The sequence below is a fragment of the Vulpes vulpes genome, chromosome 12 (genome assembly GCF_048418805.1).
Source record: "Vulpes vulpes isolate BD-2025 chromosome 12, VulVul3, whole genome shotgun sequence".
Classification (NCBI taxonomy): Eukaryota; Metazoa; Chordata; class Mammalia; order Carnivora; family Canidae; genus Vulpes; species Vulpes vulpes.
The window spans coordinates 77,204,885-77,226,926 of record NC_132791.1 but is presented as its reverse complement, the minus strand read 5'-3'; positions in this window follow the sequence as shown (position 1 = coordinate 77,226,926).

Sequence of the window (22,042 nt, the reverse complement as noted above, 5' to 3'; positions counted from 1 at the left end):
GCCCTGACCCTGACCCCCGTGCTGTCCCCTGTCTGACCCCCCACCCCTGTGCTGGCCCCAACCCTCTCATATTTGCTCTCTGCCATCACTGGGTCCTCTCTGGCCTCAGAGGAGTCCAGCTTTGCTGGTGCTGCTCAGGTGTCCTCACGATCATGCACAGATCGACTTTCCTCTTGAGTTTACTGTTTGTCTCGTGCACCATCTGCTGAGCCAGACACAGCGCTGGCTGTTCCCCACGCCCTCACCCCACTTGGGCTGTGCCTGGGCTGCTGTCCCCAGATGCTGCCTGTCTGGGTCCCAGCAGGGGACCATGTTTTTCCAGCGCAGAATAATTTCTCCCAATCTGGGATTCACTTTCCACGTGATGGCTTCTTCTCAAAGTTAGAGTGTATTCCTGGTAGGGTGGCTGTTTTTTGTTCATGGTTGATTCTTTGCGGCACAGATGGTAAGCCCTGTAAGAACAACATGCATCTGATCTGTTTTTGTAACTAATGCACATATGTCTTTCATCCCACGGTTACTGACTGCAGATGAATGGGCCACAGGAGGTGTCAGTCATGAGGTTAGCAGGGTTATGAGGGGGCGATCACAGGTCCAGGAAGGCCCAGCGGCGGCCCCAGAGTCCAAGCCGACTAGGTTCCACCAGGCAGAAGGCTGGTGGGCAGGGTCATGGAATGTGTGCGTCCAGAACTCTGCTGTTTGCTGCCAGTTCTGACTTTATAAAACTCCAAGCCCACCATACGGTTAGTGTAAGAGGTCATTGCAATAGTTCACCCTTTCCCGAAAACAGAAATATTGGGGCCAGAGGGACTCTTCCTGTTTGAGCTCAAGATGCACACTTCCCCTAGGGCGGACATACTATGTTTGTACTGGACTGAAGATCCGAAAGGACGTTTTTGTAATGGGGGAACAAAATACAAGTCAAGGGCTTTCAAGAGAAATCTGAAGTTAAATTATGGATAAAAAGATGTATCTGTTCAATACACTCAGCTTGTGGCTCTCACGTGAGCTTCCAGCTGCCTTCTGAGCAGGTTGAGAGGGGTGCCTACTGTGAACTGAAGAGGCAGCAGGAGGGCAGCTGGTTCAGGAACAGACACGTCAACGCTGTAGGTGATCGGACGCTGGAGTCCGCAACACACAATGTATGTATGTGCGCGGTGCTCACCATAGAAACCTTTAGGAAGGGGGCAGCCACATGCTGAGGTTGTTGGACTTCCTGAAGGCAGAGTTGCTCTTGAGGATTCCCTGAAGTCTGTTTCAGTTCCACGGTTCTAGGTTTTTTTCAGGAAACGACTTTCCTCTTCGTCTGAGACATGTCTCCAGCTCTCAGACTTGCACACGCTCCAAGGAAAGTGAGCGGTGTGGACTCTGTTGTGCTGGATTTCTGCAGACACGGTGGACCTGGGGCTTGTTCGGTGGTGAGGTCATGCTCTCTGGAGCCATACATGTCTTTCTGCTTCTGAGAGAATCCTGGGCGTGTGGCGACAAAGCCAGGGGTGCACCTGTCATGGTTGGTTCTGTCTTCTATGCTTCACGGGGTTGGTTGAGGAGATTAACACAGGCTCTGCAGCCTTGAGTTTTTTTTTTTTTTTAGATTTATTTGTTTATTCATGAGAGACACAGAGAGAGAGACAGAGACAGAGGGAGAAGCAGGCTCCACAGGGCTCCTGCAGGAAGCCCGATGCGGGACCCGATCCCAGGACTCCAGGATCACGTCCTGGGCTGAAGGCAGGCGCTAAACTGCTGAGCCACCCAGGGATCCCCGCAGCCTTGAATTTTACTCATCTAACATGGGTATGTGCCTGCCTTCTCGCTCAGGATACTTCAGACTTTCTTATGCTGTTTTCACCCTAAGGCAGCATTCATTCAGTTACCCAAAAAGGGCACTGCTTGTCCTACACTAATTTACACCAACTCATCTTCCTTTTTCCACAGCTTCAGACACTTGAGGAATTTGCGGTGGGTGGGATTTGCTCCCTAAGTGACCTGCAATTGTCAAAGCTACTCTTTGCCCCTTTTATACTGCCAGGTTGGGCTTGTACCAGGAGTGGGGCTTCAGAAATGGCAGCTCCCCCCCACTCCCAATCGTCTCTCATGCGTCAGGGTCCTTTCCCAGATCCGGGGAAGCCATTTCCAGGATCACCCACAAAGTTCTGTGTCTCAGAAGGGCCTTAGGATCTGGGATGCTCTTCAACACCTGCTGGCATCACGTTTTCCTGCCTCACTGAACCCGCACCTTCTCTAAAGCTCTTCCTGGGAATGCCAACCCATCCCCAAAATCTGGTGCTTCCCAGCATCAGGAGGGCTGGTTTCAGAATGTCCTTTGTGTTATTTTTCTTGAACTCCCAAACCACCTGCCTTTCTGAGGTTCCAGAAGGATCTGCACTATGATTTTTTTGAGCTACGGTTTCCATGTCCTATATACCACTGTGAGTTAATCTTCTCTCATTTGCTTGGATACGAACAAAGCTGGGAACCTAACCAACACTTAAAATTACATTTCTGTGTGAAACTACATTGAGATTTCAACCTGGACTGTTAGTTCTTGCTATGATTTTCCCGCCTAGCCCTCCCATTTTGAAGAAAAAAAGACAGGATGCTCTATTTTGCTGATTTCCTCTGCCAAGACCATTTGGAAACCCTTTGGAAAATTGGGCATAAGATAAGATCTTAGAACCAGAAGATGCAAGGCAGCATTCTACTGTGGTAGAGTTGTAGCTTACTCAATTAGGTAGGGTTTGTTTGGTTACAAGTGACAGATACTCAGCACATCGTGGTTGACAAACACACAGGATGTGTATAGGACCGCCATAGAGGATCACGGACATGGAAGCCAGATCTTAGGGCTCAGATGATGTGTTTAGGTGTGGATTCTCTGAGCCCTGCTGGGGCCTTCTCTGGGTGACCTGCTCCACCTGGCAGCCTATGGCAGCTGCAGCCTCACCTCACCAAAACACTATTGCCGACCATTCCAGTGAAAACCACAGCAGTGACAGTCCTTTGGTCCATCAGTAGTGTGCATACCTCTGGACTAGTGCGGTGGGCCAGCCCTGACTGGGGCATGTGCCCATGTGGACAGAGAGGGAGGTGGTCCCGAAGGAGGGTGAGGGCAGGGCCAGGGTGAGGGACAGATGCCCCCCAGGGAGAGACAGACATGTATCGCTGCAGTATTACTAAAACTGTAGGTGCTTGAGTTGGCAGCCAGAGCTCCATTTTCTTTCTCCGAACTGTTTCTTATGCAGCTCGGAGAAATCACAGGTGACGAAACAGCTTTGTGTCTGGAGCCCTGGTCAGTGAGGCAGCAGGCTTTTCCTGCTCACTCATGGTTGTAAATGTTATGTCTCTGTTCTTAATAAAGAGGTTTTCTAAGTGAGAGAGTGCTGTGTAAAAGGACGAATTCCAGAGTATTCTCAGTATGAAGTGGCCAGGACAGAGGAGCTAGATCGAAGGAATGGTCAGCAGAGATACTGACCCCAGCTGTAGGATCTGGGGTGCGTGCACCCTGGCGTTCCTGAGCACAGTGGTCTGGTTATAACACCTGCGCCTCCTCTACCCTGCATCTCCTGGCTCGGGTGGAGGATTTTGGCACCTTCTTCAGATGGTCAAGTCTTCACAAACATCCTGATTTTGGACTTTTCCTTCCTCTGTGATGGTCTTTGGCTGACTTGGATTTTTCCGATGGGCTGGCTGCAGAGTTCGTGTTCTCTAACACTAAGCTCTCATGCTCTTGTTTCATGGTCACTAAGAGCCCAATGAATAAGATTGTGTGAAGATATGTTTGTTCTCTGTACAATCTGATCCGTTTCCCCCATATGTGAAAGGCAGTTTCTTAGCTATGTCTTGTCTCCTGTTACCTCGTTTCTCTTTGACCATAAAGCTACCTTTGAAATGAGGAAGACTGTGGCTAACAGGACACTAAGGAAGAGAAAAGGGAGGTGAGTGAGCAGCAGAGGACTGGAGAGATAGAGACAGCTGGAGGAGAAGGTCGGGAGGGAAGCGAGAAACGGTTTTCCTGTGAGATTAAACACAGAGCAGCGGGGTGATATGTTAGGTAATTTGGAATATTAATGATGGACCTTGAAATGACCTCAGATGGAGTCCCAGCTGTGGCTCCTGTAAATTGTACTGTTCTCTGCTGATCCATTGCCAGGTTGCCTGTTGCGTGGTGGATGTAATACTGGTCTCATGACTGGCATGAAGTTTAAGGAAGATAACGTGTTCTGTGTTATAATGTGACATGGAGATCCCTCTATGTATGTGTCACCAGGCTTAATGGGGTGGATTTCTGCTGGTTGGGTATTACCTATTGGTGATGTGCTTCTGTCTGCAGGTATTGGGTGGGAGAAGGTATGAGTTGTGCCCATGGATATTAAAGGAACGACCTGTGTGGTGGCCAAATCAGTGAGAAAGGAGGGACCTAGAGTTTGACGGGCATGGGTTCTATTCATCTCTCTTGATTTTCAGTGTATGTTCATGGGTTTGCTGAGACCTGGGGAAAACCCCGACACTCAGGTGGGAGGGAGTGGGCCCCTGGAAGGGAATTCTAGCACCAGGGAGGACTGGGAGTGGCATCTCCCCTTCCCTGAGGATAATAGTAGGGAGCTGCTGACTGGGACCTGGGCCTTCAAGGGTGACCCCTATGTGTCCCTGAATGCCATGGCAGAGCCACCTTCTGTCCACGCTATGGTGAATGATTGGGTAAGATGCTGTATATTTGCCAAGTAGAGGTACACAGGCCACTTCCAGGGCAGCCTACCAGCTGATGACCCACCATAAATTCACAATGGCTATTACTCTACCCTAGATAAATGGATGCCTAATTTATCCATCATAACATTTGTACTTAACACTCAGTACCTTTCAAAATGGTACCTTTCAAATTAGAACAACTTCTTCATTTGGTATGTGTGCTTGCTGTGTCCTCATGTTGGCTGGCGCCCACTGGTTTGCCACTGAGACCCCCCTAATCCAGATGTACCTAGAAAGGGCTATAAACACCTGTTTATGGGTTCTCTCTCACCATTTGAGAGTTTGAAATTCCAGGGATCTTTTCACTTTTTCTTATACTCTTGATCTAATCTAAGATTTTACTTCTCAGCAAATGCTGAGCGTGGATATACATGTGCTCTATTAGCATGTGTGCTGCTTAGGTCATGCACCCCAGGTGTCTCAACCACTTCCAGCTTCTCTCTCAGCCAGCACAGCCCTGCCTGGTTTAAGTGGCTGCTTTGTGGCAGAGCATTGGGGAAAAACAGGACTGTGGGTAAAAGTTCTTCCTGTTGTTCTAAGTTAGGACATGTCTACTTCTATAGATTAACTTGAATTCAGCAACAGGTGGGATTACTTTCCATGTGAGTATATCTTAATATGAAAGAAGTGGCTTGGCTGATGGTCTCACCCCTGGTCTCATTGAGGGCACGGCCAGAGGATGGAAATCCTATCCTTCTTCAAGCATGAGGAGTGACTGTCAGGGACTTCTTCCACTATCATATCTTGTTCTCTAATAGACTTTCTCATGGGAAGTCCTGGTTTGCTGTTCTTCTGACTTGCCAAAAAGAATACTGATCCTTGTACCATTTGGTCTTTGGTTTGCCATGCTCTAGAGGAGCCCTGGACCTCAGGGAGGAGACCTCCATGTGAGTCTTGATCTGCAGTTGATTTGTGCTAAAACTCTCTTGGTGGGGATGGGTTCTTCAGTAAAATTGGGGTTTACTATGATGTACTCCCAGACCCTTTTAACTCATCTGTTCATGATCTGGAAGAGAAGACCTCTGTAAGTATCAGGTCTGCTTTCTCTTTGCAGACTGTGTGGACTTTACCGTGAACCTGACGCAGCTTGCTGCCTCCATTTCTGACCTCTGCCTTTTCATTCCTCCCAATTCTACTGGTTCTTGCAACATGTGATAATTCAAATAGTTCAAAACACATTTTGTAATGAAATTCTGCTTATTATCTCTTTAGTCATTAGTTAAAATATCAAGCAAAACACAGAGATCTCTGGCACACACCATTACACATCTTATGCTAATGGCAATGCAACGATTATAAAACAATTGCAAATATGAAGATGGAAGTGTCTAATGCTCTGATAATTGGATTTCAGACACAGCTCTTTGCCACCTATGGTTTTTGAAGCACGCTCTATTAACAAACCTATTACACTGAATCATTTGTCTGCCGTCTTGTTTGTGACATATGCCACATCACAATTTCCCATAACCTTATTTACTAAACAAGTTTAGTACTATTTCAACATGAGAATCTAAAGAGGATGAGTTTTCTTATCTAATTTATTAGTGATTTTTTAAACTGAAGGCAGAAGAATAAAAGTAGTTCATAGTGATTTATGAATTGAGATCTTAATATTGGCATGTGTTAGTTTTCTCACTGTGCCAACCTGTGTATCACTCAGTCCTTGTCTGAAACATTTCTGGCATTTCAGAAATGCTCTAGTTTTACTTAGGGACACATGTTTATTATTTATTTATTTATTTATTTATTTATTTATTTTTATTATTATTTTTTAAATAAATTTATTTTTTATTGGTGTTCACTTTGCCAACATACAGAATAACACCCAGTGCTCATCCCATCAAGTGCCCCCCTCAGTGCCTATCTCCCAGTCACCCCCACCCCCTGCCCACCACCTCTAGTTCGTTTCTCAGAGTTAGGAGTCTCATGTTCAGGGACACATGTTTAAACATAATAGCTGGATTTGATTAAATGGCCTTTGGTGAACAATGGCGTCCATAGGTAACTGCAGCGTTGGGTCTCCTGCTTTAATACTTGTGGAAAAGTGAGAACTTATGAGTGACAGGATCCTGCCTAAACTGTTACTCTGCTCTCTCAGCGTATGCATCAGGACCCTGATCTCTGTTGGAATGTCGACAACATGACCACTGCCTTATCCCAACATCCCACTGCAACCTAGGAGCTTTGGAGGAAGCTAGCTCCATCACGTGGCCATGGGTTTGCATTCCAATGGATTTAACCTGACTCAATCAAGCCTTTGCAATTGGCAAAGGGATTTCTGAGAAAGAGGTTTCCTCTCTTCTAAGGCAGCTTCTGGAACTCACTCTCTCTTCCTGGAAGCGAGCAAAAAATCTCTGGGAGTTCTGAGCAGCCGTCTTACCACCATGAGGTGTAATCATCTTTCAGTTGAAGCTGTGATCATAAGATATAAGTGGAAGACACAAGTTCCAAGTGCTTGGCATCATGGAGCCAAGGCATCAAACCAACTCTGAGGCTCTGGACTTTGCATCCATGTGAGCCAATAAATTGCCTTTATTGTTAAATGAGTTTGAGTTCATTTTTCTATTACCTGCCACCAAACACAGTGTGATTGCTACTGAGATGTGTATTGTCAAGGATCTCCGAAGACACAGAACTGATAGGATGTGTATCTGTACCCGTATCTCTGTCTAGAGAGACTGAATGTAGGGAGTTGGCTCCTGTGACTGCAGAGGCTGCAAGTCTGAAATCTGTAGGCAGGATGCCAGGCTGGAGACCCAGGACTGGGTTGCTGCTCTATGAGCCTGAAGGGCCATCACTGAAGTCTCAGTCCTTGGATGTGACTTTGTTCCAAGTGCCGGCATGCATCCCTGTCCCGTGGTGTTCTGCGCTCCTTCTGCCTCACTTTCTGCCTGCCCTGCTGGCCTCACAGTGACTGCTCTGCTCTCCTCCTGCAGAGCAATCAGAGTGGAAGATGGGGCAGCAGAAGCGATAGGAAGAATTAGGTACTTGAAAGAAGGAAGAACCTGTTTGGGGCAGAGAAGATGAATAGAGAATGTAGTTGAGAGTTGAGTTCCTTTGCTAATAATGAGATATCCATGACATTTCAATGAGATCTGTAATCCTAGAATACTGTTAATAGGGATCAGATGGAATTAAATAAAAAACATGCCCTTGCTTTAGGGGCTAGGAGGCAGCATCAGGCATTGATCAAGATAGGGACAACAGATTATCAACTAGAAGACATCCATGGCTGGCCAGTTGGTGGAATATGTGACTCTTGATCTCAGGGTTATGAGTTGGAGCCCCACAGTGGGTGTGGAGATAGTAAAAAAAATTTTTTTTAAATATTTCAAAGATGTACATGAATATATGAACTAAATTTCTAAACTGGATGGAGAAATCAGATTGAAATTAAGACATGCAGCTTTGGATCACAGGAAAAACTGAGTTTAAGGAATAATAGTGATTATGCTAACATGCTTATACTAAAGTTCCTATTTGTAACATTGAATTTAATAGCACTTTTGAATACATATTTTTGTATATAAATTTTTTTTTAAAAATTTTATTTATTTATGATAGGCACACAGTGAGAGAGAGAGAAGCAGAGACACAGGCAGAGGGAGAAGCAGGCTCCATGCACCGGGAGCCCGACGTGGGATTCGATCCCGGGTCTCCAGGATCGCGCCCTGGGCCAAAGGCAGGCGCCAAACCGCTGCGCCACCCAGGGATCCCTGTATATAAAATTTTTATTAGACATTCACATTCTGTAAACACAGAAGCTTGGTATTAAGTGAGCACCTCTAATTTAATGCCTAGAGGAAAAATAATGCTATCGTAGCACTTATCTGGACTGATAGTGTTGAAGGAATTATTTTCACATTTTTTGTTTCTTTTCATACATTCTGACTTTAGCCTAATGTGTGATACTTAGAAGAATTGCATCAGGGTCAAGGTCTGTACACATATGTGAACATGTTCCACTTTTTCTCCACATGTGTGGAAACGTGGAAAGTGGTTAATTTACATTTGTTGGAAAATAGGGGTGGTGATTGCTTTGGCTGGCGGGGTCCAGTGAGGGAGTGACTCATCTCTGTGCATCATGTAAGTGGCAAAAAGATAAGTAGAATGCATGTGGAATTTTTTTTTACATTACTCAGTTATGCTTTGCCATGATCTCTTCTTAACTATAATAGAAGATATTTTTGTTATTGGGTTGATTGCCTTTCAACCAACTAAATAGAATATGACATTTCTATATTTTCTCATATCAAAGGAGCTGTAGAGCAAACATGTTCTTCGGTTCCTATTGTCACATAGATCTCATAAAGGTTCACATTTCTTTTTATTTTTTTATTTTTTATTTATTTATTTTGTCAGAGAGGAAGGTGGGGAAGGGCAGAGAGAGAGGGAAAATTTCAAGCAGACTCCCCTCTCAGCACAGAGCCTGACATGGGCTCCATCTCATGACCCTGAGATCATGACCTGACGTGAAATCAAGAGGTGGATGCTCAGCTGGCTGAGCCGCCCGGGTGCCCTCATATATGCCTTTATAAAAGGTAAAAAGTACCTGAGATATTTTGGGAAGGTCAGTTAAAATATTTGTAGATATTAAAAACTAGGTATTTGGTGTAATATTCACGTGCATAGATTGTAATTGGGAAAATATTTTGTGATTTGGAAAGTAGGTTTTATAAATTCACCTTATTTCTTTTTATTAGGGAAAATACTCTCTAAAATACAAATATGGACCATGCTCTGCTTTGCATTCTTGAAGCCTGTGTGTGATGATCTTTAAAAACCTATTCTTTTCAGCACTGAGGAATAAAAATAGAAAGTTAAATTTGTGTTACAATTATACAGTGCAATTCTAAAGGAGGTTGAGGGTCTGAACAGCTCAGAGGTGTTGACAATTGGACGCTCACTGAGGTGCCTGCTCTCCTGACCCGGATGTTCTCCCTCAGGAACTGGGGGAGTATCCCTCTCTCCCTCCCCCTGCTCCCCTGAGTCTGAGGTCCTCCTTTCTTCACTGATGGAGAGTATGCATTTTTCCTGCTAATCAGGAAGGAGATGCTTGTTATCTTGCCCCTCAACTTTCTGGAGCCCCAGAAGGACTCATGGCTGCCTTGAGTGTGAGAGATGAGGGGATGGAGAGTCGAGGAATGATATGCCATCGAAGTGTAGTCATCACTTGAAAGACAAAACACTGAATTAGGGCAGTCTCTTGTTCAAGTACATTTAAAGGATAGACTGGGAGAAAACTCAGAAAAAGACCCAAATTCTCATCTCTAAATAGGAGTGAGATGCCATGAAGAGGGGAGGAATTTACAATGAGGTTTTAGTTTCTTTCTCCTGAAATTTAGAACAGACTTTGCCAACACCTCGATTAGGATAATGGAATTAATAGGCACACAAGTGCACTGGGCATAGTCTGAGGACAGGTGTTTTCCTCCCGGAGACCATGTTTGCAACATGTGCTGAGGATGTTACATGAATAACCTACTTAATCCTTCCAGCTTCCTTCTGAGGTTGGTCCTGTTGTTAACCTCCACTTTATTCGTTAGGAAACAGCACGCAGTGGTTATGTAACCTACATCCGGAGGCTGGGTCACTAACAAAGCCTGGATCCTGGAGTTGGTACCCTGCTCGCCTGTTTTTAGCCCATGTGCTGTGTGGGACAGCTGTGCAGCAGGAGTAGGAGGTGATGTGAAGGCACTGATTAGAAATACACAAATTATAGCCCTTGAAGTTAAAACTCAGTAGACGTTCACAGATCAGACATAGCTGAAAAAAATTAGTGAACTAGAAGCTGAAGCTGAAGAAGTATCTTAGTATTAAACACAGAGGGAACATGAGAAGCCACAGAGATGAGTGCATAGATCCGAAGGGCGAAGAATGCATCTGATAGAGGCTAAGGAAAGGGATAAGGGTGAATCAATATTTGTGATAAAATAGCTGATAATCTTCCCAGATTGATGAGCACTGTGTTCAGATTGAAAAATTGTACCAATACCGTATGACTTCACTTGTAGAATTTAAGAAACAAAAACAAAAAGAAAAAAGAGAGAAGGGCAAACCAAAAAACAGACTCTTAACCATAGAGAACACACTGATGGTCGCCAGAGGGAGGTGGAGGGATGGGTGAAATAGATGATGGGGATTGAGGAAGGCACCTGTCATGATGAACACTGGGTGATGTATGGAAGTGTCGAATCACTATATTGTATACCTGAACCTAATATTATACTGTATGTGAACTAGCTGGAATTTAAATAAAAAGTCAAGTAAAAAAAATGGGTACAGAAAAACTGTGCCACCTGCTAGTCCAGAGTAAAGACAGACGAGATGCACATCTTGACCCATCCTTGTAAAATGCTGTAGTATCCAGGGTAAAGACAGAATCCGGAAAAACTTGGTCAAGAGAACAGAAATTGCTTATAGATTAATGAGAAATTTCTCAAAGGTAACAACAGGTCCCTGAAGCTATTTGCTAGATTTCTTGAATTCCATACCTTGTCTGTCATTCAGTATTGAAGGCAAAATAAAGATATTTTCAGACATACAAGGACCTGGACAGTTTACCACACAGACACCATGCTGAAAGAACGAAAGAAAATATTTTTGAGCGTGATGAGAAATGAACCCAGAAGGATGCTAGCCGAGAGATCAAGGACACATTTATTAATAAGTGTTGATTTTAGAATAATTCATAGGTTTTCCTTTGTTTAGTGAGCAGCCATTCTTGGTATCTACACAGTAGTACTGTCAGAGCAGCTGCGGTGTGGGGAAGGCATCATGAACTTGGAGGAAAGTGTAAGCATCTTAAGTTTTTTATTCAAGAGGATGTTGGAGATGCTGATTAATGGCTTTGTTGGAAAATAAACGTATGCTTGCATATGTTAAAACTTTTGAGGGTGAAATAAAATATATAGGTACTGATAAAGTAGCATAGTGGAAATCCTATATAGAGCAGTAAAGTATAAGAAAGTACAAAGAAAAACAAAGGTGAAGTCTCAGGACAATGTAAGTCTCAGTTTATCAGTAATCAGCAATCACAATAAACATACGTGGGTGACTCAGACATGAACACAAATAGTCTCAGATTGGATTAAATACAACCTGGAATTCTTGATGTTTAAAAGAACATATGTTAATTATAGTCCCATAAAGTTACTAATTTAGTATTCACCAATAAAAAAGAACATTAAAAAATGTCTTGTAGATAGACAAACCTATGCAAGATTCATAAAATCAAGAGAAAGTTTAAGAATATGAAGAATTAGGGATGAAGAATGTGATAGAATCACAAGTACTTAAAAAGAAGGATCTTATAATGTGAGGAGATTTTTGCTGAGTAATTTGAAAATCAAGATGAAATTATTGTTTTTCTTGGTGAATACAAGTGACATAAATGGACCCAACCAAAGCTAGGAAATGTGAATGTGGATCAGTAACCATGGGAAAATTAAAATTTTTCTTAGATATGCTTTTATGAAAGACATTGGATCAGTTTTATAGGTAAATTTTATATGAACTTTTATGAATTGATAATTCTGTGTTATCTAAACTAGTTTAGGGTTAAAACTATCATTCTCTTTTAATGAGTAATTCCCAAACTTTATAATAAAGCAGAAAAAGGCTAATTTCACTTAAGAATGTAAATTTCGTAAACAAAATATTAGCAAATTGCATCTAGGTATATATTTAATAGTCTTTGTTCCAAAAATGCAAGGTTATTTCAATAATAGCATCTCTATTGTAGTAATGTATAAAATGAGCATGTTGAAAAAACAAAACATATGGTTGTACCAGTAGACCCTGAAGGACCTTGAAACAACACAGCAGCTGCTTAGGATAAAATTCTAAGAGAGAATAATGGCAGGGCACTTCCTAAAGAGGGTGAGAATATAATCAGAAACCCCACAGCAAGCCGAGGGTGATAGGGGAATACTGAACTGTGGATCAAAGCAGCAGTACCAGAATTATCACTCTAGGCCCCATATAAGTTATATGGGAAAGTAAAAGACACAGAATATTGGAAATGTCCAGTGGAAAAAGGAAGAGACCACACAAAGTCTATTAGGTAAGCAGGAACACAGATGATGTAGAGCAAATGCAAGATAAGTAAATAAAATAATGAACTGCAGTAGAGGTGATAAAGTAATGGCAAAATGGGTCCGTTCTCAGAAACTGCAAAACCCTACAGCATAGCCTTGGAGAACAGGAATGGGTTAAAGTCTATGCGGAAGAAACCCCTGAACTGTGAAATACTTGGAAAGGACATAACATATTACCAAGTGCTTGGTAGGGGGAGGCACTTTAATGGCAAACTCGGTATTAAGACCTCTCACTTCACTTCGGGTGCATGGGTGTGTGTGATATAATTTCGATAAAATCCATTTTGGGGGGCCAGCGAGGTGGGGGGAGTGGGGATTTGATTATGGGATAATAAGGTGAAGGTAGGAGGATACATTTTAAGATTGTCCACTTAAAAGTTTAAAGACAATCTGAATGGTGGGAGTTCTGGTCTGCTCGAAACACATGTCCTAATGCTTAGGAGATCAATTGATCTGCAGGACAGTCTTTTGTGTATGTGTGACATTTTCGAGTTGGTGGAGAAAATATGGCTTATTCAGCAGATATATTGGGTAACTCATTAGCCTTTGGAGAGAAAGTAACATTTCTACTTCAAAACTCAACATTTCAAACACATTAATGATCTAATCATTAGAAATGATTGTAGAATCATTGTAGAAAATGTAGAAATGCTCACACAAAATTGGGTTGAATGTGATTTTTAAATTGTGGAATCGGGAAGAGCTTTCTGATGTCAGAAGCCCTTAAAGAAGGGACTGATAGGTTTGGACGGAAGTCCTAGGAAGCCCATCCAAATGATTGAAAGATACTGTTGAGGAAGTAAGTGCACGAGGTGGCAGGAGAAGCCTCACGGCCGAAGAGTATATAAACACCGACTGCATAGTAATTAGAAATTTCCCCTAAAGGAAGTAGAAAGATCTACTGGAACAGGCAGTTTGAGTGGAAATATATTTGATCAGTCATCATAACCAGAGTTCTTCCAAATCCATGGAAACTGTGCAAAACTTTCCTCCTGGCAGAGGCTTACAGGAACCTGGTGACATGATGTGTGCCCTGGCACACGTGTGGTGGCGTCTGGGACTCCTAGCATGCATGTCCTGTGATCTGCTCCCTGGAACGTCTGTTCTGCACACACACTGGGAAACGTCTGGAAATGTGCAGAATTTTTAGCAGTTGGGAAAACCTGGAAACAAACGAAATGCCCCACATGGAGGGATTTGCAGGGTCAGGGTGAGTCTTCAGGAAGAAAGCAAGGAGAGATGCTGGCTCGGGACGGGAATAGTGCAAGGGAGAAGCAGAGAGTCATTCTGTAAAGGCAGAACCGCAGGAGGCAATGCCTGCAGGTGCACACAAAGCGTAGATGGTGGTCACAGTGGTCGCAGGGGACAGACTCACTGGTGACGGGGAACCAGGGATTACTTCCCAGGATCTGCAGTATGCTTGCTGGCCCACAACACGGGCTGATCGTTGGAACCCTACTAGGTTTGCACGTTTGGAAGGAAGCATTGTGGCATTTTGTCCTGTGCTTGGTCAGAGATTCTGGTGCCTGAGCAAATTTCAGGAGGTGCCACATGCAGGACTCCCAGCTTCCACGCAAAGTTATGGAAACTGGCCGTGGTTTTGGGGGGCGCGGGAAGCGTGAAAGCACATGTTTTGTGATCGTCCCAGTTCAGTCAGAAGAGGAGTGCTGCGTGTTGTTTCCAGCGTGATGCGATGGACAGGCCTCCTGAAGGAGGCTCCGTTCCCATTTCCTCTGACCCACGCGGCACGGCGGTGGCCTGGCACTGGCATGCAACGAGAAGGGGAGCACAGAATTTTAGGATTTATCAAAATATACTTTCTACCACGTGTGTGTGTGTGTGTGTTTTAATACTACCATCGGTTTTATGAGGGTCTGGTGATGTTTTCTGGGAGAGAGAACGAGTAATTGTTAATATTCCTGGTACCGCTTTTGTTTCTTGGAATTTGCGTGGCTCCTTGCTGAGCAGGTGCTCTGCCATCGAGCTGTTTGAGAAATGATAGTCTTGGCTTAAAGTACGGCTGCATTGGTTCTGTCGGGTCATATACTTGGAGCTGGGAAGACGGAGTCTTGCACTCCTGAGCCCTGCTGGAGAGATGCGCCCTGCCCGTGTGGGGCACGCAGCTGTGCCCCACGTGGCGCCGCTTCAGGCTCTTAGTTCAACCTGCCGGGCGTTGCTTTTCATAGACGGCGTCTCTGCCAAATTGCTGTATTTTTAATTTTTGCCGAGTGTCATGTTTTCCGTGTACATTCCATGTGTTTTCCATGGTGGGAGGTTGGTTATCCTTTTTTTTTTTTTTAATCATTTTCCCCATTTCTATCCATTCCTCACCGTAGGCTTCCCCACCAACTGAGGCATGGCCTTAAGCACGGCCTGCACCCAACCCCGCCGCGATGGGGCCCGCTCAGGGAACGTCCCTTCTGTGCTGCCTTGCTCTGTGCGTCCGCACCGGGCGGGAGCCGGCGGGCGGCGGGGCCGCAGGCAGGACGATGCCCTGACCGTGACCTCGGGTGCGGTGTTCGCTGCTGTGTTGTGGTGGGGGACACGGCAAGGGGCTCTCAGAAGGTCAGTGGGGGCTCCTGGGGGCTCCGTGGGGGCGCCGCTGGCCTCACGCGGCAGGTGGTGGTAGGATTTATTGCTAAAATTTTCTTTTACCTATTTGATGTTCTCAGAAATCGATGTTGCCCTTGGGGTGTCCGTGGCCACAGCCAGGCACATGGTCGCCCCTCCGTGGGGCTTCAGTTCTATGTAAAAGCCTTCAAGGACAGAGAAGACAAGCTTTTCCTTTTATTTAATTTTTATTTTTCTTAATTTTTAGCATTTGTAAAAGAGCTTATCTATAGATTTAAGTCCTCTCTACACACAGCGTGGGGCTTGGACTCCCAGTCCTGAGGTCAGGAGTCCCACGCTCCTCTGAGCGGGCGGGGCGCCCCAAACTCTTCTTTTTGCATGCTCTGCCGGCACCATCCTCTGACCTCCTCAGGCAAACTCCTTGAAGCTCGGATGGGACAGGTGACCGTTCCTTCCAGGTGGGGTGGGATTCTGGGTTACGAAGAACACAACTCACAACGGCTCATTCAAGCAGGACAGGAGTCTGTTACGAAGGATGTGCAGCTCACCAGAGAGCTTTCAGCAGGGCCGGGTAAAGAGGTCCTGCCAGAGGCCGTCAGCCCCACGGCCTGGGCCCCCGTGTGAGGCTGGCCGCCCCCAGGATGCTCCCTCCCCGAGCAGGGAAGTGCTGTGCGCGTGGCACGTGGGTGGCCAAGGACATTGGGTTGCAGATGTTTGTTTGGGTGTTACCCCCGGGGAGGCGGTTCCCCCCACCCCACGCTTCCCACCATGCCCACATCCCTCCATCCTTACCTGTAGGCTGGTGACAGCAGGTGTCCCCATCCCTGGTGGGGAAGGGTGTGGATCGCAGCAGGGAGGGAGCTGCCCTGGCTCTAAGCCCCCCAGCCCCCGCCCCCCCCCCCCCCATGGCTGCCCAGAGCCCTCTGCTGCTGCTGCTCCTGTCATCAGATGCATCCAGGCTGGCCAGGCAGGCAGTCTGCCACCCTCAGTGGCGAGCCGGTGGCTGTACATGGTCCTCCCCTTGGGTTCTGCACTAGGAGGACAGGACTCTCCCCTAGGCCCTCGTGCAGTGATGCCACCATGTGAAAGGTGCTCCTGGCCTTCTGGATCAGATCGCTTCGTGCTGGGCCGGTCCTGGTGTGAGGTGCTCGCAGCATCCCAGACCGCGGAGCTCCTGGTGCTGGTGGTGCCCTCCCTCTAGCGGCGGATGCCAGGCCCGTCCCCAGATGTCGCGGAGCGTCCCTTGAGGGCAGGTCGTCCCCACCACCCCACTGAGAAACACCTGATGTCTTCAGATCCACGGACATTCATGATCTTCCCTTAGCATCTGAAAATCTGTAATGATGCCCTTTCTCTCCTTGTGGATGCTGTGAATTCGAATTTTCTCTGCTTTTTTTCTTCATCAGACAGGTTTGTCAATTTTAATGATCTCTGTGAACCAGATTTTGGTAAAATTGATTATCAGTGTTGTTTTTATATTCTCTGTTTCTGATTTCTGTTCTGGTCGTTTTTCCTTTCTTCTACTTGCTTTGGTTTTAATTTGCTTTTATTCATGGTTTTCAAAGATCAAAGTGCCAGTCAGTGATTTGAGATGCCTCCCTTCCTAACCGGTGTGTTTGTTCAGTGTTACAAATTTCCCGTGAATTTTACCTTGTCAAGCCCTGGAGATTTTTGTATTTCTGTAAACATTCTTGAGAGGCGGTTCATTCATGAAGGAATATGGTCCTTCAGGCTTTGTGGAGCAGGAGCTGTGGGTGGCCCTCTTTACCCTGTCCACTCTGAGGGGTTGCCCATCCCTGGCTTGGACGGGCTGCCCTGCCGGCCGTGCTCTGGTGGTGCTCGGCTGCTTGGGTTCCATCTGTCGTCTTCTCTTAGACTCTCCTTGATGATTTTGCTATGTAGGTGGGATGTTCTTGTTTCCTAGCTGTGTTTGGGATATATTTCCTTCTCTCCACCACTGGCCCTTATACGGGTTTGGGGAAGAAGGGAGCATGTGGAGGCTTCTTCTCCCCACCTGGACCCCGTCTTTCTCGGCTTCTCTGTTCTGTCCATGGAGAGACGTGTCACCTCCCTGGGAGGCCACTCCACAGTCCCCGGGAAGGGGAAGAAGGTGAAGAATTGCTCATTCTCCAGTGCGGCAGTTTTGCTGCCGTGGTGTGGTGGACATTGGAGTGTCCGGAGAGATTTTTGGTTTTCACAATGGCAGGGGAGGCCACTATCAGCATCCGGTGGTTCAAGGCCACGATGCTACTAATTATCCACCACCACAAAGAGTGATCTGGTCCAAATGTCAAAAGAGACAACGTTGAAGAACCGTGCTTTACTTTTATGATCTAACCTCTCATGTTTATTGGGTATTCTTAGTCTGAATGAAATAATTTTGATAAAGAACCATTTTTCTTGAGTATGAGTATTTTTTGCATGCGAGCTCTAAGGACATTGAGTGCTCTGCCTGCAAATTCATTTAAATAGATTAAATTTAAAATGAACATCTGGATTTTTTGGGGTAACAATAAAATGATTTTGAAACAACCTACTGGAATTACTCAGATGCTTATCTTTTCATTGATAAAATGGCTCAGTGTATATAACCCCAACATAACCCCGTGTTGGCAATCCTACAATCCTCATGCGGATGTTAGAGCAGTGTTTACATTTCTGTTGTGCTCAGACAAGGCTAAGAACAGGCTCTATTTTGATATTGGTCTCATTTATAATAAGAGAAATTATAGAAAGTGTTCTCATCATTGCTGCTGGGTCAAGCCACGGTGATTCTGAATGTAGAAATCTAGTTTTTTTTTTTTTTACAAAAGAAAATTCACTCTTCTCAAGGTAGGTATGAACAGATCTGTGTTGCTCTGAGACAGAGATTATATAGGAAGAGCAACAAAACAGTACCGTGTGTGGTCCTGTCTACAGGCAATTGAATCCTGTTTTAGGACACAGCCGTCTCCTAGCATTACAAAGCATTACAGGTTTTCCTTGGGCAGCATCCTTGGGTTTTTTGTTGTTGTTGTTTTTGTTTTTTTTTTACTTATTTTGTTTTTAAATTTATTTTTTATTTTTTAAAAGATTTTATTATTCATGGGAGACACACACACACACACACACACACACACAGAGAGAGAAAGAGGCAGAGACACAGGCAGAGAGAGAAGAAGGCTCCATGGAGGGAGCCCAACGTAGGACTCGATTCCGGGATCCTGGGATTACGCCCTGAGCCAAAGACAGATGCTCAACCCTGAGCCACCGAGGAGTCCCTTGAGCGCTCTTGTTAGTAAATATTTTAATGGTTTTAGTTCAGCAAGTACATGTGTATTAAAAATCATATAAATTATTTGTGGGAGTACTTTCTAGTTAATTCAGAGATTTACTTGTGGAAATTATGAATGCTGTAATTGTAAATTCTTTTATGTTATTTGTCTCTTCCTTTTTAGAAACGATGCAAGCAAAAAAAATCTACCATGGAAAAATTAGCATAAATAAAAGATTCAGAGATGATCATTGTTGACATTTTGGTTTACTTTTCATATTTTCCTATGTCCTTATATGTATATATTCACAATTTGCATTAATAAAATGATTGTACCAATTATTTGAATGACAGATGTTTTAACAAATTAATGTAGTAGATTATGTAACTCTCCTTGTTAATGAAAATATTAAAAAATACTTTAATAGCCATGAAATACACCCTGATGTGGGCATCACTCAGTGGAAGTGATGTCCAGTTCTCTGGTAATGTAAATAACACCTGGACGAATTACCTCTCTTCAGCTAATTATTCTCTTAGAATAAATTTGTGGACTTAAAATATTTCAAAAGATGAGAAAATTAATTTTTTCAGCATATATTTCACTATGGATTTTACAAAAATGTTCCTGTTTGTCTCTCACTCAGATGGCACAGTTAATAATGTTTGCTTTTTAAATATTCTGTATAATTTTGGGCTCAACTGATGATTTGCACTTGGCATTTTCATTTACTTGGGTTGGTGGTTTTGTTGGATGTTTTTTTCCTCCTTTTCCCTTTTGCTTGGTGCGTCAGGGGCATGGTGTAGGGGCTTTTACTCACATCAGTATTATTAGGATGTTTATTTTACTGTTTTGGAATCCAGACCATAAGGTATTAACTCTTGTCATGTATTTATGATACACATATTTTTTTTTGCTTACTCAGATTGCCATTCCAGCTTAAACTTTATGATTTTTTTTATACGTAACAAGTAAATTGTCACACAGTCATGTCTATGAATGTATTCCTTTGTGATTTCTGACTTTGGGGAAAATGCTAAAAGGCCTTTCTTTGCCAAAATTTGCATAAATGTCCAGCCATATTTTACAGTAACATTTTATTTCATTGTTTACATGGCTGACTAATTCTGATTTATTTTGGTTGCATATCAAGTGAAGGCTATCATTCTGTGGCCACTTGGCTAACTGGCTGCTGGAATACCTGAGAACAATGCGCATGCTCTCACCCTGGTTTAACCTCCTATTTTGGGAAAATGCTAATGGGGGTAGGCTCTTGTTACCACTCTCCCTTTCCTTTGACGTGTGTTGGCAAATACTTACATTAGAGTATTTTTGGGGGGGAGGGGTTTCATATGCTGTAGCACAAAGTCTTGGATGATCCTGAAAGGTGCTGCTTGGCATGGCTTTTGGGAAAAACATAACTGTGAAAACAGCATATGATCATTTCTGGCAGAGTGAGTGGCGCAGGTCAGGCTCCAGGAGATGGGCTTTTCCCGCTGAGGTCGTTGTGTGTAATGCATGACCTCCATGGGGCACCTGCCCGCTCCAGGTTTGACCATGAGCTTGTTAATCTGACTTTCAGGTTTGTGTGCAGAGTTACAGAGCCACTAAGCCTCTCTGAGGGGCACACTTTCACTGCAGCAGACAGGCCTGGGGTTTGACAGGTGCTGCATTTATGTGTCTGTGTTCCCTGGGACACATGTGTAGTCAGAGCAGATCTCCAGCAGTGTCAGGCAGGGATGGGGCTAAGTCACTCAGAGAGTTTTGGGGTGGGCACAGTGCTCAAATAGCATTTTTGTGCTCTATCCTGAGAGAATTCAAATTTTTTTTTGCACTTGCGGTACCATGTTGGCAGGTTCTGGGATGAGGATCTGAGGCCATCACTGCATCACCACAAGGTTTATGTGTCATGTAAACTCATGCTTGGCTCTCATTGTTGGAAAGTTTATCTTTTTTTACCACAAACATGAACAAAATTTCTATGTTTCCTGGAAAAATAGTGGCAGAGTAAAAATTTTGCCTCGTTTATATATTTTGTCTATATTTCTCTATTTTCAGAATGTAACAGAATTAGCTCCTTTGGCATTCCTAAAGTAGTGAAAGAATTGTTTATTGAGGCTGATGCTTCCTCAGAAGGACTGGACTTGTAATTTTATCATCAGTGCACTGGGCTTGCCCTTGTGTGTGACATACAGACACATGACTCTAAGAGGTTGCCCTGATTAAGAATGAGGTGACCAAAGGGCAAGGACTCACTCCTGGGAAGGAAGACTCCTGCGCGACCTCCCATCAGGCAGGGTTGGTGAGTTCACGAGGCCCATCTCAGGATGCAGTTACCTTCAGTCATGCAAAACTGTGCCCCTGAAAGCAGACAGGAGCACAGGCTGGGGGTCAGCAGGGGTAGTGCTGCAGAACGCGGTGTCGGGTCCGCAGGGCCTACCTCGGGGACCTGCCACCAGACCCGTGGACGCGACTACTCCAGTCTGTAAACAGATGAGCGGTGGAGAAGACAAACTGTAAGAAGCACACGGGTCTCCTCTTAGGAAGTGTTGTGACTTCCCTTGCTGTGTGCAGCTTATCTGCATTTAAACTTGTGTTTCTTTAGGGGAGTTGGATCCTTTTGCCTTAAAAGAGGATTTGTCCTCCTCTACCAAATCGCTGAGAAGAAAGCGAAGCTTTCAGGAATACAGCTTTGAGGTCGTACCCTTGTCGTTGGCTGTGTTCTCCCACCTGCATGAATTAGAGCACCATCGTCCTGCTTTTATTTACAGTTTATTCCCAAATGTGCTCTACTTCTTCTTTTTCTTTTTCTTTTTTTCTTTTTCTTTTTCTTTCTCTACTTCATTTCTTACAAAATACTTAAAGAACTTTAAGATTGAGACTTCATTAACTCAGGCATGGCTATCACATTCAGTGTTACTCATGTGAGTGTGTGTCTCATTGTGAGTATGTCTGGGTGTGTGTGAGCCTGAGTGTGTGTGCGTGTGTTTGGGTATGAGTCTGAATGTGAGCCTGTGAGCATGTGTGAGAGCATGCGTATGCACCTGAGGGTGTGTGTGCCTGAGTGTGTGTGTGAGCATGTGTGTGTGACTGTGAGCGTGTGTGAGCATGTCTCTGGGTGTGTGTGAGCTGAGTGTGAGTCTGTGTGTGCCTGAGTGAGCGTGTGTGAGCATGTGTCTAGGTGTGTGTGAGTGTGAGTCTGTGGGGGGGGGGTGAGTTTGTGCCTGAGGGTGAGCCTGTGTGGGCATGTGTCTGGGTGTGTGCATGCACTGTGAGGAGAAGCGGCACTCAGATGGCAGAGAACATCTGCTGAATGTAGTCACACCACAACTTGGGAGCTAGGTGACCTAAGGAACATATTCACAA